Source organism: Oncorhynchus masou, chromosome 8 (assembly GCF_036934945.1).
Source record: "Oncorhynchus masou masou isolate Uvic2021 chromosome 8, UVic_Omas_1.1, whole genome shotgun sequence".
NCBI lineage: Eukaryota > Metazoa > Chordata > Actinopteri > Salmoniformes > Salmonidae > Oncorhynchus > Oncorhynchus masou.
The window spans coordinates 18,689,067-18,707,263 of NC_088219.1; the positions used below are offsets into that span (position 1 = coordinate 18,689,067).

Genomic DNA, 18,197 nt, shown 5'->3' on the forward strand with positions numbered 1-18,197 from the left:
TGTTTTAATTCTGTAATGTATTGTTTGTTGCTGCCTTCTTGGCCAGGTCTGCCTTGAAAAAGAGACCCTGGGTCTCAATGAGCTTTTCCTGGTTAAATAAAGGTTAAATAAAAAAAAACATCTAAAACAGCAGTCGATAATTCTGGTTCTGGAGATCTACTTACTTGGTCTGCTGGTTTTCACTGTCATCCAGGCCTCAATTGATGAACCAGATATATGGGATGGAATAAACTATCACTGTAACTAACTCTCCCATCACATTGTGATCGACCACTAGAGCACCTAGCCTTAGGGAAAGACGAGGACTTGTGGACCTTACAATGATCTATCTGCAGCAGCTAACAATCAATATTCTGCTTGTGCTTGTCTTTCTTGTAACTCATTACACTTCTTCCCTTGCGTCTTCCAGGGGTGTCTGTTAAGACTTTGGATGTGAAGTGGGCTGATCTCTGGAGCCAGCTGACTCGAATGTCCAGACGCCGGCATGTTACACACCCGCATTCTGAGCCTTGTCCACCCCTTCGCTGCCTCCTGCCTCTCCACGTCCTTCTTCCTCCTCTTCCTCCTGGGGCTCACCCACCTCTCCCAGGCCGGCTCAGACCAAGCAGCACCCAGCAGCCCGCCCAGCAACTGCTCTGATGGAGACCCCTGCTCTGAGGGCGTGGTCCTGCCCATGTGGAACCCTCAGAACCCGTCAGTGGGCGACAAGGTGGCGCGGGCCATCGTCTACTTTGTGGCTCTCATCTACATGTTCTTGGGCATGTCCATTATCGCCGACCGCTTCATGTCTTCTATTGAGGTCATCACCTCTCAGGAGAAAGAGATCACCATCAAGAAGCCCAACGGAGAGACCACCACAGCCACCGTACGCATCTGGAACGAGACAGTATCCAACCTGACCCTGATGGCCCTAGGCTCATCTGCCCCAGAGATCCTGCTGTCTGTCATCGAGGTGTGTGGCCACTCGTTTGAGGCAGGCTCCCTGGGCCCCAGCACCATTGTGGGTAGCGCAGCCTTCAACATGTTCGTCATCATCGCCCTCTGTGTGTACGTGGTGCCAGAGAACGAAACGCGCAGGATCAAGCACCTGAGGGTATTCTTTATCACGGCAACCTGGAGCATCTTCGCCTACATCTGGCTCTACCTGATCCTGGCTGTCATCTCCCCGGGGGAGGTGGAGGTATGGGAGGCCGTGCTCACATTCATGTTCTTCCCCATTTGTGTGGTTCAGGCCTGGGTCGCAGACCGACGCCTGCTCTTCTACAAGTACATCCACAAGCGTTACCGTGTCGACAAGGCCCGTGGCATCATCATCGAGACGGAAGGAGAAGGCATGTTCACCAAGATGGACATGGAGATGGATGGCCAGGGGGGCAACTCCCACCCCCACCCCAAAGAGGTGCTGGACGGCATGCTGGAGGGGGTGGAGGAGGGCGGGGGGATGGGCTCAGAGGAGGATGAAGCTCGAAGGGACATGGCCCGCACTCTGAAGGAGCTGAAACAGAGGCACCCAGACAAGGACACGGAGCAGCTGATTGAGATGGCCAACTACCAGGTTCTGGTCCAGCAGCAGAAGAGCAGGGCCTTCTACCGCATCCAGGCCACACGCATGATGATCGGTGCTGGGAACATCCTGAAGAAGCATGCTGCCGACCAAGCCAGGAAGGTGGTGAACTGCCATGAGGCCAGTGGACAGGAGGAGGATCCCCACACTATTTACCTGCAGTTTGAACCCTCCCACTACCAGTGCTTCGAGAACTGTGGCTCGCTCAAGCTGTCTGTTGGGCGCCATGGGGGTGAAAGCGGCTGCACTGTCAAGGTCGGTGGGGACAAGCAACTCGTATTTGTCTTTGATACTAATTATACTGTATAATGGAAAGATTATTATGTTAAAAATCAATCACTCAAGCCACATGTAATAATGGGAAAGGTTTTTAGATGAGATAAGGATCTAGCCAGGGGTACATTTTAATTATTTCTGTCTAATTAATAAATTAAATCGGCATTGAGTTGGTTTTGTTCCTGGGTCAACGCAGGTAGACTACCGGACCGAGGACGGCACAGCCAATGCCGGCTCAGACTATGAGTTTGCCGAGGGCACGCTGGTCTTCAAACCCGGTGAGACGCTGAAGGAGCTGACAGTGGGGGTTATTGATGACGACATCTTTGAAGAGGATGAGCACTTCTACGTGCACCTCAGCAACCCTCGCATTGTGCACCGTGCCGAGGTGGCTGTCCTGGAGCCCAGCACCATCACCACCACCAGCAGCATGCGCAACCTCTCCCCCCACTTGTCCCCCAAAGCCGCCCTCGGCAATGCCCACACCGCCACGGTAACATCTATGATGATGACCACGCAGGCATCTTCACGTTTGAAGTAGATTCGATGAGGGTGAGCGAGAGCGTGGGCACCATGCAGGTGAAGGTGCACCGGATGTCTGGGGCCAGGGGTAAAGTGGCCATCCCTTACCACACCCTGGAGGGCACCGCCAAAGCTGAGGAGGACTACGAGGAGGTGGCCGGGAAACTGGAGTTCCAGAACGACGAGACCATGTGAGTAACACCACTTCCTGTCCTGTCCACTGCTCTGCTGCTGTTGATGGCTTGTGTGTTACATTTCAGCATAGTATTCTATGGGCCATTTTTGTGGCATAGATGGCACATATTTGAAGCAGGATTGGAGAGGAGATAAACAGCAGGATATCTAACAGTGAGGATGCAGTGTGGAGGACAGATAGAGGAATTGGTAGTGATGAAAGGGATACATATATGTAGCTATATTAGAACACTATATTTTCTATGGGAGTTCATTAATTGTAATGGGTAAGTAATGGTTGGCATTTGGGATTTCACCATTTTCAAGAAGGTAATATAGAGACATGAAGAAGAGACTAGTAAAAGAGAGAGGATGAAACTAAATTAATACTGCTAGAAAAACATGGTGGACAAGTATGTAAAGGAAGAGAAATAAAGAATAGGGGACTGAGTGAAAAGCAGTGGGTTTAGAAAATGGAACCGGTTTGTCTGATAGTGATGATTTCAGTGATAATTTAGACTAGAGAAAATTGTGGTAGATTTCGAGGGAGAGAGGAGGTAAGAGGGCGTAAGGAGAGGTAGAGAGGGGATGAGAGTGTAAAGCGGTGTGTTTTAACATTCGTCTCTCATTGTAGGCAGGGTTGGCTGACGGATGAGGAAGAGAGCTTAGAGAGTGGTGTGTGGGCGTGTGTGTTTGTGCTTCATGGAAGGTTGTTCCACCTCAAAAAGCACAAGAAAGAGAGATTTTGGCATCCACCATCTACGATTGCTCTGAAACCATTTCTGTAGTTAGAAACAGATACGATTTGCATTCCTGCTGCATCATTATTTTGTTGAAATATGATTTGATCTCTGAAAAATTAAACTAATTGATTGCACCTAAATTAAAACTAATTCTAAAGCCAATCACAGACCCCCCACACCTCACACCAATCCCACCCTAATAACCAGTATACACAGTATCAGTTCTCTATGTATGAGAAGTAGTATGGAGCTGTGGCTTGGAGTATTGTTTCTTCATACCATGTAATGTATTCTGAGCGAATTTGGTGATGGTTATTTTACCCTGTTCAGAGAAATTAGTAATTGAAGTTGTTCAGTTTATATCCCATCCTACATCCTGATATATTTGTGGCACAAATCCAATGCATGTCAATGGTACCTATATGAGCATTTTCATGATTCATGTCAAAATCATCCTAAAGTATAACATTTGTTATTGTATAAATCAATGAAGGTCACCCGTGATACAGTATTCAGTCAGTATTTGACATCCATCCATTGCTGAGGACGTTGCGAGATGACTTTGAAACCGGCCACTAGGGGCAACAGTGAGCGCTGATCGACAATGTCCACAGATCAATTTATAAGCGAAAATGTCGGTCAGAAGCGGTACCAGAACTATGCAGATCCCCTAAACAGGGGATTTTACATCTAAGAGGTTTTAACCATTTTGAGTTAACATCTAACCTTAAGATTTCTGAGCTAATGCCTAAGCTTAACCCTAACCTTCAAAATTCAGAGTTAATGCCTAAACTTAACCTTAAACACTTCTAAATGTAATGTTTGAGAAACATGGATGAACGTCCAATTCTAACATGAGACTGTGACCAATTTTCATGCGAATATTATAAAAAAAGCCTCAACTGGCTTGTTGCAGATAAAAGGCTGTGCAGGATGATGTACTGCACATTACAACCACTTTTGCATTAAAGTTCTGCCAAATGAACACACGTTAAATGTGTTTCCATTGCATTTTCTACTCTATCGATGATTTTGTCACACAAACCCAATTTGCACTTGCTCTCTAGACAACGGTGCGCTGATAAAGTGGACAGGACAGGTCAGGTTATATGATGAGATGGATAAGAGCAAGATCATTCTTATTTGTTAATTGGCACCAATCATCATGTCACTCAGTGAAGACTGCTGGGGAAGACTGCTCATAATAATGGCTGGAATGGAGCAAAGGGAATGGCATCAAACACATGGCAACCATGTGTTTGATGCAGTTGATACCTTTCCACCCATTCTGCACCAGCCATTCTCATGAGCCCGTCCTCCCCAATTAAGGTGCCACCAACCTCCTGTGATGTCACTAGCATACAAATTAAGACCCTCAATATTTATTGGAAAAGGGCATCAAGCTCTTCGCCCATGCACTTTCCCCACCCTGCAAAGTTCACCATGACTTCACAGGGTGATGAAGTATCAGCAGCCCAAAAAACTGTTACATTTTTTATTTTATTTTATTTAACATTTATTTAACCAGGTAGGTCAGTTGTGAACAAGTTCTCATTTAAAACTGCGACCTGGCCAAGATAAAGCAAAGCAGTGCGACAAAAACAACACAGTTACACAAACAAACGTATATTCAATAACACAATAGAAAAATCTATTTACAGTGTGTGCAAATGTAGAAGATTAGGGAGGTAAGGCAATAAATAGGCCATTGAGGCAAAATAATTACAATTTATCATTAACACTGGAGTGGTAGATGTGCAGATGATATGCAAGTGGAGATACTGGGGTGCAATAAAGATAAATAACAATATGGGGATGAGGTAGTTGGGTGTGCTATTTTCAGATTGGCTGTGTACAGGTACAGTGATTGGTAAGCTGCTCTGACAGCTGATGCTTAAAGTTAGAGAGGGAGATACAAGTCTCCAGCTTCAGTGATTTTTGCAATTCGTTCCAGTCATTGGCAGCAGAGAACGGGAAGGAAAGGCAGCCAAAGGAGGTGTTGGCTTTGGGGATGACCAGTGAAATATACCTGCTGGAGCGTGTGCTACGGGTGGGTGTTGCTATGGTGACCATTGAGCTGAGATAAGGCATTGTTTTACCGTGCAAAGACTTATAGATGATGTGAGCGTCACTCCAAAGCGGAAAGGAGGAATAAACGAGTTGGTTTCTTGTTTGAACGCCGTTTTCTATTGAGGGATTTTGGTCAATACAAACACTCCAACATAATCAATGAAAATCTCCCAAGGAAAAACATACATCTTCTTCTCCAGATGAAACAGGAAAACAATACGATTATCTTTAAACTACAACAAAGTCACGGGTTTGTCACCGTCTTAATAGTTCTTCGTTGTTAGCTTCTCTCTCTTGGTAGCCATCTTCCAGAGGTAGGCTTTTCCCTCCTTCTTGCTGGTTCCCTCCTCTCTCTTGTAGGGAAAAGATAATAGGTCATTAGTACCATCAGCTGTGCTTAATTGCCTCAGGTCCCCTTGACTCACATGCCTAGTTGGGCCTACTATCCATGAGTCCAGCCTGCCCTCTGGTGGTCCTTCCACAATGACCTGGAGCTAGTGGGTTTGGCGACGAATATGTAGCGAGGGCTAGCCAATGAGAGGTCGCAGTGGTGGGTAGTATATGGGGCTTTGGTGACAAAACGGATGGCACTGTGATAGACTACATCCAGTTTGCTGAGTAGTGTGTTGGAGGCTATTTTGTAAATGACATCGCCAAAGTCAAGGATCGGTAGGATAGTCAGTTTTACAAGGGTATGTTTGGCAGCATGAGTGAAGGAGGCTTTGTTTGCGAAATAGGAAGCCGATTCTAGATTTAATTTTGGATTGGAGATGCTTAATGTGAGTCTGGAAGGAGAGTTTACAGTCTAACCAGACACCTAGGTATTTGGAATTGTCCACATATTCTAAGTCACAACCGTCCAGAGTAGTGATGCTAGTCAGGCGGGCGGGGCCAATGTTACAACAGTCACCAGGTAAACAAAACCAAAGCACGATTGATGTCAAAAGACTGCTTACAGGGTAAGGAAACCAACATGTAATTTTGTAATTTGGGGGGGAATTTACACTTTTTTCACATAGGAAAATGCTTATCTTATCTGTTTCTAACTGCAGACAATATTTCAGAATCATTTGAGATTGGTGGGTGTCATTGTTTGCTAAAATGACATGGAACGACCCTGAAATGTGTGACGAGAAAAGCGCTGGTAATAATGCCTGGGAAAAGCGTTGGTGATAATGCCTGTGAAAAGCGCTGGTAATCATGCCTGTGAAAAGCGCTGGTAATAATGCCTGTGAAAAGCGCTGGTAATCATGCCTGTGAAAAGCGCTGGTAATCATGCCTGTGAAAAGCGCTGGTAATCATGCCTGTAATCATGCCTGTGAAAAGCGCTGGTAATCATGCCTGTGAATCATGCCTGTGAGCGCTGCCTGTGAAAAGCGCTGGTAATCATGCCTGTGAAAAGCGCTGGTAATCATGCCTGTGAAAGCGCTGGTAATCATGCCTGTGAAAAGCGCTGGTAATAATGCCTGTGAAAAGCGCTGGTAATCATGCCTGTGAAAGCGCTGGTAATCATGCCTGGGAAAGCGCTGGTAATAATGCCTGGGAAAAGAGTGGTGTGTATACATGTTAGATGAGTGGGTGGAGGGACAGGTGCATGTATTGTCTTCATCTGAGGTGTGTGTGTGTGTGTGTGTGTGTTCTGTGTGTGTGTGTGTGTGTGTGTGTGTGTGTGTGTGTGTGTGTGTGTGTGTGTGTGTGTGTGTGCGCGTGCGATTGACGGTGGGAGTAGAGGAGTAGGAAAGGAGGAGGCCAACTTTAACAGGCAAACTAATGAGCTTAAAATTGAAGCATGCAGTTTGCTGTGTTTCCCTTCCGGTTCTGAGCTCCATTAAATACACTGGGATTTGCAGACAAACCTCCCATCCTAAAAAATGATCTAGATTTGTGGATTAGTGTTTCCATAAACCCCTTTTTTATTTTTCTATGTTTGTTTGTGTGTGTCTGTTTGTTTCTGTCTGCTCTTCAGAGTGTGTAGAGCACTGACTGCACTCTTGTGTTGTTTATTCTGCTATTCGAGGCCCGAGAGGGAAAAACAAGCATAAAACAATGCAATGAAAAGGAAACGGGGAAAGGGGCCAGTTATATAACCAGATGCGCTGGGAGAGAGACAGGCTCTACCGGGGAAATCAATACAGGCATATTCCTCACTACCCTCAGTCTATGACTTCACTGACTACTGGATCAATAACCACCTGAGCATTCTGACACAAATGCACACACACACACACACACACACAGGTGCTAGTTAGGTGCTAGTTAAGCAATAAGGCCCGCCTACTGGTACCCTGTGTATATAGACAAGTTATCATTTACTCATTGTGCGTTTATTCCTTGTGTTGTTATTTTTCTATTATTTCTCTTTTTTAAGAGAAGCGAAGGGCCTGGATACAGCCCTTAGCAGTGGTATATTGGGCACATACCACAAACACACAAGGTGCCTTATTGCTATTATAAACAGGTTATCAACATAAAAATAACCATAAATAAGTAGTTTTTCTTCATACCCATGGTATATGTCTGATATACACACAGTTGGAATGCTGTTTACCCAATCAGAATCCAGGTCCCAAATTACCCGGTTTATAATAGTTATTTGAACACAAATGAGTCTGTTTGAATTTCACAAGAGGAGGGATTTTTTAAAGAGGTTACAAAAAGCTCTGAACTTTGAAGATGTTGTTATTTGAAAACAACGAAATAACACAGCGGTTTGTTAAGTAATCCATATCTTTGGGAGAGGTGAAAAGCACAGCATTTTTGACAGTAGATGTCTTAAAGGTTTCTTTCTTTCTTCTCCCTCTTCATCTCTCTCTGTTCCTCTGTTCCTCTGCTCACTGTCCTTATTTCTTATTCTGTACTAACTCATATATTTCCCCCATGCCTCTCATCTGTCAGTCATTTGGAATAGCAATTACACTCTGTTACCCAGCTACTTAAATGAGTTAGGACACTCACTGTATGGAGAATAACATACTGTAGATACTGCAGCTATAGTGTTTAATACATTCAGAGTTCTTATCCACATAATCATCTTGCCTCATTTTAGCTGGTCTTTTTGATGTGTTAACCAAATCCTCTACCCTGGATTCATCCAAAAGACTGAAATACACACACACACACACACACACACACACACACACACACACACACACACACACACACACACACACACACACACACACACACACACACACACACACACACACACACACACACACACATACGAACATACACATTCAATAATGTACGTACAGGCACATACACACACCGTATTGTGTTAATTGACAGATGATATTACCTCACCAGTGGGAGGTGGATCTCTCATGAAACAAGTATTATTCTGCCATCTCTAATGAAGACAAAACTCTTGTATTATTTTTCATTATGAAGGGAATTACAGATTGACTGGGGAATTTTTTCCCCCATGATGTTGACAGCTTTGATGAGTATTTATAGATCATCCGTTTGATCAAATGGCCATACAGATCACAAACACACGCTGTCTTTTGCCAAAGCACAGAAACATAATCGCCTCTAATCCTTACGCCATAAGGTGCAGCTGCAGTGATGAGCAAATCTAGATCTCTGCCAAAACCAAAAGCATCATTACATTGGAGATGTATCAGGTGTCACAAATCAGGAAAAGAGGAGTCAGATTATTTTATCTATTTGTTACATTTTCATTTTATTTCCGTTGTGAATGTTCTGGGCCATGGCGAAATGTTAAAGGGTGTGTACTATTTCACACGACTCCTGCATAAGTAGAGCAGGAAACAAATACAATTACACAAATAAATCAAAAGAACAATACAGTATTCTGAGTTACCATGTAGTCAATCACTGTTTGTCAAAAACTGGGTCATGTTCTCAAGTCTCCCCTGCACCCCTGCCCTGTATCTCTATGGTTATTGAAGACCTGGCCATGCTCAGCAGGCAGTGTTGTGTGACCTGCACCCCCAGCTCCTCACCTGCTACCCACCAGGGTCCTCTGACACACCATAGCAGCTGCTCCATGCCTCCCTCCATCACTCCCTCACTTCAGCCTTCAGGACCGTGTAGAGAGATCTGATGTGGATCTGATGACTGTGTCTCTGTATCTTTCCTGTCTCTGTCCTGCTCTTTTTCTTGCCCGTGTATTTTAGGAGCAGATCCAAATAATATATGTGTACAGTAACGTCACAGTCTGTAGCTTATCTCTCATTACCCCTCCTTAGTGCAGCAGTGTAGTGTTCTCTTACTGGCATGCTCTATTCAGTCATTACACACAGGGTGTGTGTGACGTCTCACTGACTCTTCTGTAAAAGCCTTTTTTTTTGCTAGCCAAACCACTGCCTGTGCGTGTCCCAGCTTGTGTTTGTGTGTGTGTGGACAAAAATAGACAGCCGCCCACATATCGTTAGGGAGATGGAGGGAGAGCGATAGAAACAGACTTAATTTGAGAGTGTGGAAGGCTGATGCAAACACATGGGCTCCCACTGAGACCTACTAAAGAGCACACCACAGCAGCCGAACATTTCCACTGTCAGACTACATTTACTGTGTGTGTCTGACTCTGACTGGGTGCTTCCACGCCTTTTGTACGTCAGTGAGTGTAATATGCTACAAAAAACACATACATAGTATCACTTAAACAACACACATGTACCCACAAAACTCTGTTACCACACACTAATGGGAATATTGCCAATGCAGCAGTGTACTGGTTCTACAGTTCTACACCACAACTGTTTTTCTGCATGAAACTGAACATCCCTCGTATACAGTACATTTCGCACCCTACTGCAATTAGTTTTTCTGGCTTGTTTACGTTTCCCTCTTGGCCGTTAATACTGCATGTGGCATGGAACTCAAGCACAACGTTGGACGCTCTGTCGCAGTTCACGAGGGCTTGTAATTAGGGACTAGGGACTTCATCTCCGTCACAGGATTGTGCTGCCAAAGCCACCGTTACTATGCTACTTTACCATGGAGATTGTTGCTACCACTGCAGCTACTGTACCATGTTAATACTGCTACCACAATACTATCAGCAGTATCTGCTGTCTGCTGTTAGGACTCATAAACACAACTGCATTTACATAATTGTAAATTGATTAATGGTGGTAAAACAGAGTTCTGTGTGTTGTTGCTTTGAAATAAGTTTGGCATTGAGCGCCGATGTTACAAGGGAAATGACACATATCAATTTCACCGAGCTGACTTCAACTTCTTTTGTCACTGAGCAGACACTCTTATCCAGAGCAACTTACAACTTACAGGACAGATTTGTCGGCTCGTGGATTCAAACCAGCAACCTTTTGGTTACTGACCCAACGCTCTTAACCGCTAGGCTACTGTACCTGCCACCACAACATCAAACATGTTTAGGCAGATTACATCTGTCTCTATCTCTCTATACTTTTGTCTTTACCACCCCCTCAGATTCACTGAGTTGAGAATTTATAGTTTATATCTCAGCATCAGATGTATGTGATGAGAGGTGTATTTTGTATTTCACTGCAGAAAGAGAGAAGACAGGCTGCTGATAGATGGAGAGATAGTTCCCTTAACATGATCACCTTTTCCCTAGACATCCCCCCCTCTCTCTCTCCCTCTTCTCTCTCTCTCTCTCGCTCCCTCTCTCTTCTCTCTCTCTCTCTCTCTCTCTCTCTCTCTCTCCCTCTTATCTCTCTCTCTCTCTCTCCCTCTCTCTCTCTCTCCCTCTTATCTCTCTCTCTCTCTCTCTCTCTCTCTCCCTCTTTCTCCTCATCTCTGTCTCCCCCAGCCACTCGCCCCCACAGTATATGTTAAACAATTAGGGACTACAGAGGGTTATAATTCCTACGCCAGGGAAGAGAACTGGGTAAAGATACATTCTTCATCTTATATCATACCTCAGATCGGTCTCTCTCTCTGTCTCTCCCTCGGTCTCTCGCTCTCTCTCACAGTAATTATGAGGTGGCTCTGTTTCAGAGTTGTTCCCTAAATCCCTCCTCTCATCTCTTCAGTGGGGTTCTTCCTCTTTGCCTCAGCAGTTCTTCACTTGCTCTATCATTCTGTCTTCATCTATGAAAAATCACGAAGTATTGATAAAACAGGGCTTTTGATTATTGACTAACATTTTAGAATGTTTTTGGTGTATAGAAACCATTAATTGTTGAAAGAAAAGCAGTTGCATCTACCCTTAATAAAGGTATGGCTTTTACACTGTTAGCATCAGGCAAACAGGGCAGACAATGTGGGAGAGAATATAAACGCTAAAGAAAAGGAGAGAGCTTTCTAAAGAACGTGTGGGAAGAGAACAGGGACAGAGAAAAGAGGAGCTAGTGGGAGATTTATCATCGATCTTGGCCATTGAGTATGGCTGACACAGACAGTCTATTGGGAACAAGCACCGCTCATAGGACTACCAAGAGATTTACATTCATTTTTAAATGGAGAAGTACAGAGATAAATATTAGAATTTATTGCCTAATATACACTTTCTCCTAATATACACGTTCTCCTCGCTCCCAGTGCCAGAGCAGCCTTCTCCTTAGGAAGGTATCAAGTTTTCCAGCCCTGCCACTACAATGCACTAGCCTCATGCCCACAGAACAGTAGAATGGCCTCAACCTAGAATGGCCTCAAGCACTATCTCAACCTTTCAATGCTAAAGCCACATTAATACTATAAACCCAGATGTGATGCTTCACTAACTCTGCATTAATTAAATATATATATATATATATATATATATATATAGGCTTTGATTTGAAAAGAGCCCAGTTAGGTGATGCAATACAAAGAAGAACATTTCACAGAGGACCAAGAGAAGCATCAGTTTAGATTAATGCTCCTTTAGATTAATAACAATAGTGATAAAACAATAATAACAGTAATAAATATTGCTGCGAGCAGCAATGAACGGGTGTTCACAGGATGACAGAAAGGACACAAGATCTGTTAGATAACAAAGTAAGCACTCTATCATGCAAAATTGCGCCAGCAGCAGTTTAATGGGCGCCCAACCAATTGTGCTATTATGTGGGGTTTTTTGCGTTATTTGTAACTTATTTTGTACATAATGTTTCTGCAACCGTATCTTACGGCAAAAAAAGAGCTTCTGGATATCAGGATAGCGATCACTCACCTCGGATTAGACTAAGATTTTTTCGACAACAAAGACGACACACAAAGACATTCTCCAAACACCCCACAGGACCGACATCCCCGTTATTTGCAAGAGGAAGTGACGCAGGTACAGAGAACAAAGAGCCGGATGCCTGGTCAGGACACGGAGAAGGCGACTGGGAAAGCTGCCGTTACCATCAATACTACTCGCCAACGTGCAATCATTGGACAATAAATTAGATGAGGTACGATCATGAATATCCTACCAACGGGACATCAAAAACTGTAATATCCTATGTTTCACGGAATCGTGGCTGAATGACAACATGGATATTCAGCTAGCGGGATATACGCTGCACTGGCAAGATAAAATAGCACACTCCCGTAAGACGAGGGGGGGCGGTCTGTGCATTTTTGTAAACAGCTGTAAACAGCTGGTGCAAGAAATCTAAGGAAGTCTCTAGATTTTGCTCGCCTGAAGTATATTATATATTGTATAGAGTATATTGTGATAAATTGCAGGCCACAGCCGCGAGCTTCCCAGTGACACAAGCCTACCAGACGAGCTAAATCACTTCTATGCTCGCTTCGAGGCAAGCAACACTGAGGCATGCATGAGAGCATCAGCTGTTCCGAACGACTGTGTGATCACGCTCTCCGTAGCCGACGTGAATAAGACCTTTAAACAGGTCAACATACACAAGGCTGCGGGGCCAGACGGATTACCAGGAAGTGTGCTCCGGGCATGTGCTGACCAACTGGCAGGTGTCTTCACTGACATTTTCAACATGTCCCTGATTGAGTCTGTAATACCAACATGTTTCAAGCAGACCACCATAGTCCCTGTGCCCAAGAACACAAAGGCAACCTGCCTAAATGACTACAGACCCGTAGCACTCATGTCCGTAGCCATGAAGTGCTTTGTAAGGTTGGTAATGGCTCACATCATCACCATTATCCCAGAAACCCTAGACCCACTCCAATTTGCATACCGCACAAACAGATCCACAGATGATGCAATCTCTTTTGCACTCCACACTGCCCTTTCCCACCTGGACAAAAGGAACACTTATGTGAGAATGCTATTCATTGACTACAGTTCAGCTTTGAACACCGTAGTACCCTCAAAGCTAATCACTAAGCTAAGGATCCTGGGACTAAACACCTTCCTCTGCAACTGGATCCTGGACTTCCTGATGGGCCACCCCCAGGTGGTGAGGGTAGGTAGCAGCACATCTGCCACGCTGATCCTCAACACTGGAGCTCCACAGGGGTGCATGCTCAGTCCCCTCCTGTACTCCCTGTTCATCCACGACTGCATGGCCAGGCACGACTCCAACATCATCATTAAGTTTGCAGACTACACAACAGTGGTATGCCTGATCACAGACAACAACGAGACAGCCTATAGCGAGGAGGTCAGAGACCTGGCCGTGTGGTGCCAGGACAACAACCTCTCCCTCAACGTAACCTCAAAGGAGATGATTGTGGACTACAGGAAAAGGAGGACCGAGCACGCCCCCTTTCTCATCGACGGGGCTGTAGTGGAGTAGGTTGAGAGCTTCAAGTTCCTCTGTGTCCACATCAACAACAAACTAGAATGGTCCAAACACACCAAGACAGTCGTGAAGAGGGCACGACAAAGCCTATTCCCCCTCAGGAAACTAAAAAGATTTGGCATGGGTCCTGAGATCCTCAAAAGGTTCTACAGCTGCAACATCGAGAGCATCTTGACTGGTTGCATCACTGCCTGGTACGGCAATTGCTTGGCCTCTGACCGCCAGGCACTACAGAGTGTAGTGCGTACGGCCCAGTACATCACTGGGGCTAAGCTGCCTGCCATCCAGGACCTCTTTTCTTTTCACCTTTATTTAACCAGGTAGGCTAGTTGAGAACAAGTTCTCATTTGCAACTGCGACCTGGCCAAGATAAAGCATAGCAGTGTGAACAGACAACACAGAGTTACACATTGAGTAAACAATAAACAAGTCAATAACACAGTAGAAAAAAAGGGTCTATATACATTGTGTGCAAAAGGCATGAGGAGGTAGGCAAATAATAACAATTTTGCAGATTAACACTGGAGTGATAAATGATCAGATGGTCATGTACAGGTAAAGATATTGATGTGCAAAAGAGCAGAAAAGTAAATAAATAAAAACAGTATGGAGATGAGGTAGGTATAATTGGGTGGGCTATTTACCAATAAGACTATGTACAGCTGCAGCGATCGGTTAGCTGCTCAGATAGCAGATGTTTGAAGTTGGTGAGGGAGATAAAAGTCTCCTACTTCAGCGATTTCTGCAATTCGTTCCAGTCACAGGCAGCAGAAAACTGGAACGAAAGGCGGCCAAATGAGGTGTTGGCTTTAGGGATGATCAGTGAGATACACCTGCTGGAGCGCGTGCTACGGGTGGGCGTTGCCATCGTGACCAGTGAACTGAGATAAGGCGGAGCTTTACCTAGCATGGACTTGTAGATTACCTGGAACCAGTGGGTCTGGCAACGAATATGGAGCGAGGGCCAGCCGACTAGAGCATACAAGTTGCAGTGGTGGGTGGTATAAGGTGCTTTAGTGACAAAACGGATGGCACTGTGATAAACTGCATCCAGTTTGCTGAGTAGAGTGTTGGAAGCTATTTTGTAGATGACGTCGCCGAAGTCGAGGATCGGTAGGATAGTCAGTTTTACTAGGGTAAGTTTGGCGGCATGAGTGAAGGAGGCTTTGTTGTGGAATAGAAAGCCGATTCTGGATTTGATTTTCGATTGGAGATGTTTGATATGAGTCTGGAAGGAGAGTTTACAGTCAAGCCAGACACCTAGGTACTTATAGATGTCCACATATTCAGGGTCGGAACCATCCAGGGTGGTGATACAAGTCAGGCGTGCAGGTGCAGGCAGCGAACGGTTGAAAAGCATACATTTGGTTTTACTAGCGTTTAAGAGCAGTTGGAGGCCACGGAAGGAGTGTTGTATGGCATTGAAGCTTGTTTGGAGGTTAGATAGCACAGTGTCCAAGGACGGCCCGGAAGTATATAGAATGGTGTCGTCTGCGTAGAGGTGGATCAGGGAATCGCCTGCAGCAAGAGCAACATCATTGATATGTACAGAGAAAAGAGTCGGCCCGAGAATTGAACCCTGTGGCACCCCCATAGAGACTGCCAGAGGACCGGACAGCATGCCCTCCGATTTGACACACTGCACTCTGTCTGCAAAGTAGTTGGTGAACCAGGCAAGGTTACTGAGTCTGCCGATAAGAATATGGTGATTGACAGAGTCGAAAGCCTTGGCAAGGTCGATGAAGACGGCTGCACAGTACTGTCTTTTATCGATGGCCGTTATGATATCGTTTAGTACCTTGAGTGTGGCTGAGGTGCACCCGTGACCGGCTAGGAAACCCGATTGCACAGCGGAGAAGGTACGGTGTCATGTCTTGTTATGTCTGTTCCTGTCCTTTCTCTTCACTCTCTCTCTCTGCTGGTCTTTTTAGGTTACCTTCTCTGTCTCTCATTCTTCAGCTGTTCTACATCTCCTCTAACTAGCTCATTCACTCTTTCACACCTGTTCTCTCTTCCCCCTCTGATTAGGTCTCTATTTCTTTCTCTGTTCCTGCTACTTTCAGTGTCTGATTCTTGTTTGTGTTTTTTGATGCCAGAAGCAAGCTGTCGTCTCGTTTGCTTCCACCTTGTCCTGTCCTGTCGGAGTCTGCGTGGCAGGTGCATCCTGCACTATACTAACGTTCTTTTTGTTCCGCTGACAACGTTGGAAGAGGATTTATGCCATTCCTGTTTTTTCATTAAAGAACTCTGTTTTCTGTTAAAACCGCTTTTGGGTCTTCACTCAAGTTCATAACAGAAGAATCAGACCAAGAATGGACCCAGCGGCTCCGGACCCTTTTCACTCCGCCGTCGAGATCCAGGGAGCGATGCTAGGCAGACACGAGGAGGAATTGTCTGCTGCTCGACATGCCGTTGAGACCCTGGCCGTCCAAGTCTCCGACCTCACAAGACAGGTTCACCAACTCCACCTCGATCCACCGCCCACTTCCAGGGTTTCCGAGTCTCCGGAGCCCAGGATCAACAACCCGCCGTGTTACTCTGGGGAGCCCACTGAGTGCCGCTCATTCCTCACTCAGTGTGATGTGGTGTTCTCTCTCCAGCCCAACACTTACTCCAGGAGCGCAGCCCGCATCGCCTACGTCATTTCTCTCCTTACCGGACGGGCGCGTGAGTGGGGCACGGCAGTCTGGGAGGCGAGGGCTGAGTGTATTAACCAGTATCAAGACTTTAAGGAGGAGATGATACGGGTTTTTGACCGTTCTGTTTTTGGGGAGGAGGCTTCCAGGGCCCTGTCTTCCCTATGTCAGGGGAATCGATCCATAACGGATTATTCTATTGAGTTTCGCACTCTCGCTGCCTCAAGTGACTGGAACGAGCCGGCTTTGCTCGCTCGTTTTCTGGAGGGTCTCCTCGTCGAGGTTAAGGACGAGATCCTCTCCCGGGAGGTTCCTTCCAGTCTGGACTCCTTAATAGCTCTCGCTATTCGCATAGAGCGACGGTTTGATCTTCGTCGCCGAGCTCGTGGAAAGGAGCTCGCGTTCTCCGCTGCTCCCCTCTCCACATCACTGCCACCTGCCGCATCACTGCCACCCTCCTCCGCCGGCTCGGATGCTGAGCCTATGCAGCTGGGGGTATCCGCATCTCGGCCAAGGAGAAGGAACGGAGAATCACCAATCGCCTCTGTCTCTACTGCGGCTCCGCTGGTCATTTTGTCACCTCATGTCCAGTAAAAGCCAGAGCTCATCAGTAAGAGGAGGGCTACTGGTGAGCGCAACTACTCAGGCCTCTCCTTCTGGATCACGCACTACTTTTCCGGTCCATCTCCGCTGGCCCGGTTCATCTGCTTCCTGCAGTGCCTTGATAGACTCTGGGGCGGAGGGCTGTTTTATGGACGAGACCTGGGCTCGGGAACATGACATTCCTCTCAGACAGTTAGGGGAGCCCACGGCCTTGTTCGCTTTAGATGGTAGTTCTCTCCCCAAGATTCAGCGTGAGACGCTGCCTTTAACCCTCACTGTCTCTGGTAATCATAGCGAAACCATTTCTTTTTTAATTTTTCGTTCACCTTTTACACCTGTTGTTTTGGGTCATCCCTGGCTAGTGCGCCATAACCCTTCTATTAATTGGTCTAGTAATACTATCCTATCCTGGAATGTTTCTTGTCATGTAACCTGTTTAATGTCTGCTATCCCTCCTGTTTCCTCTGTCTCTACTTTACAGGAGGAGCCTGGCGATTTGACAGGGGTGCCGGAGGAGTATCACGATCTGCGCACGGTGTTCAGTCGTTCCAAGGCCACTTCTCTCCCTCCACACCGGTCGTATGACTGTAGTATTGATCTCCTTCCGGGAACTACTCCCCCCGGGGTAGATTATACTCTCTGTCGGCTCCCGAACGTAAGGCTCTCGAGGATTATTTGTCGGTTTCGCTCAACGCCGGTACCATTGTCTCCTCCTCCTCTCCCGCCGGAGCGGGGTTTTTTTTTGTTCAGAAGAAGGACGGGTCCCTGCGCCCATGCGTGGATTATCGAGGGCTGAATGACATAACAGTTAAGAATCGTTATCCGCTTCCTCTTATGTCTTCAGCCTTCGAGATCCTGCAGGGAGCCAGGTTTTTCACCAAGTTGGACCTTCGTAACGCCTACCATCTCGTGCGCATCAGGGAGGGGGACGAGTGGAAGACGGCGTTTAACACTCCGT

The 18,197-nt window shown here is 46.0% G+C and overlaps 1 pseudogene; it reads left to right on the plus strand.

The window, feature by feature from the left end:
* Positions 1 to 484: 484 nt before the first annotated feature.
* Positions 485 to 18,197, plus strand: part of LOC135544310 (sodium/calcium exchanger 1-like) — a 46,344-nt pseudogene continuing 28,631 nt past the window's right edge.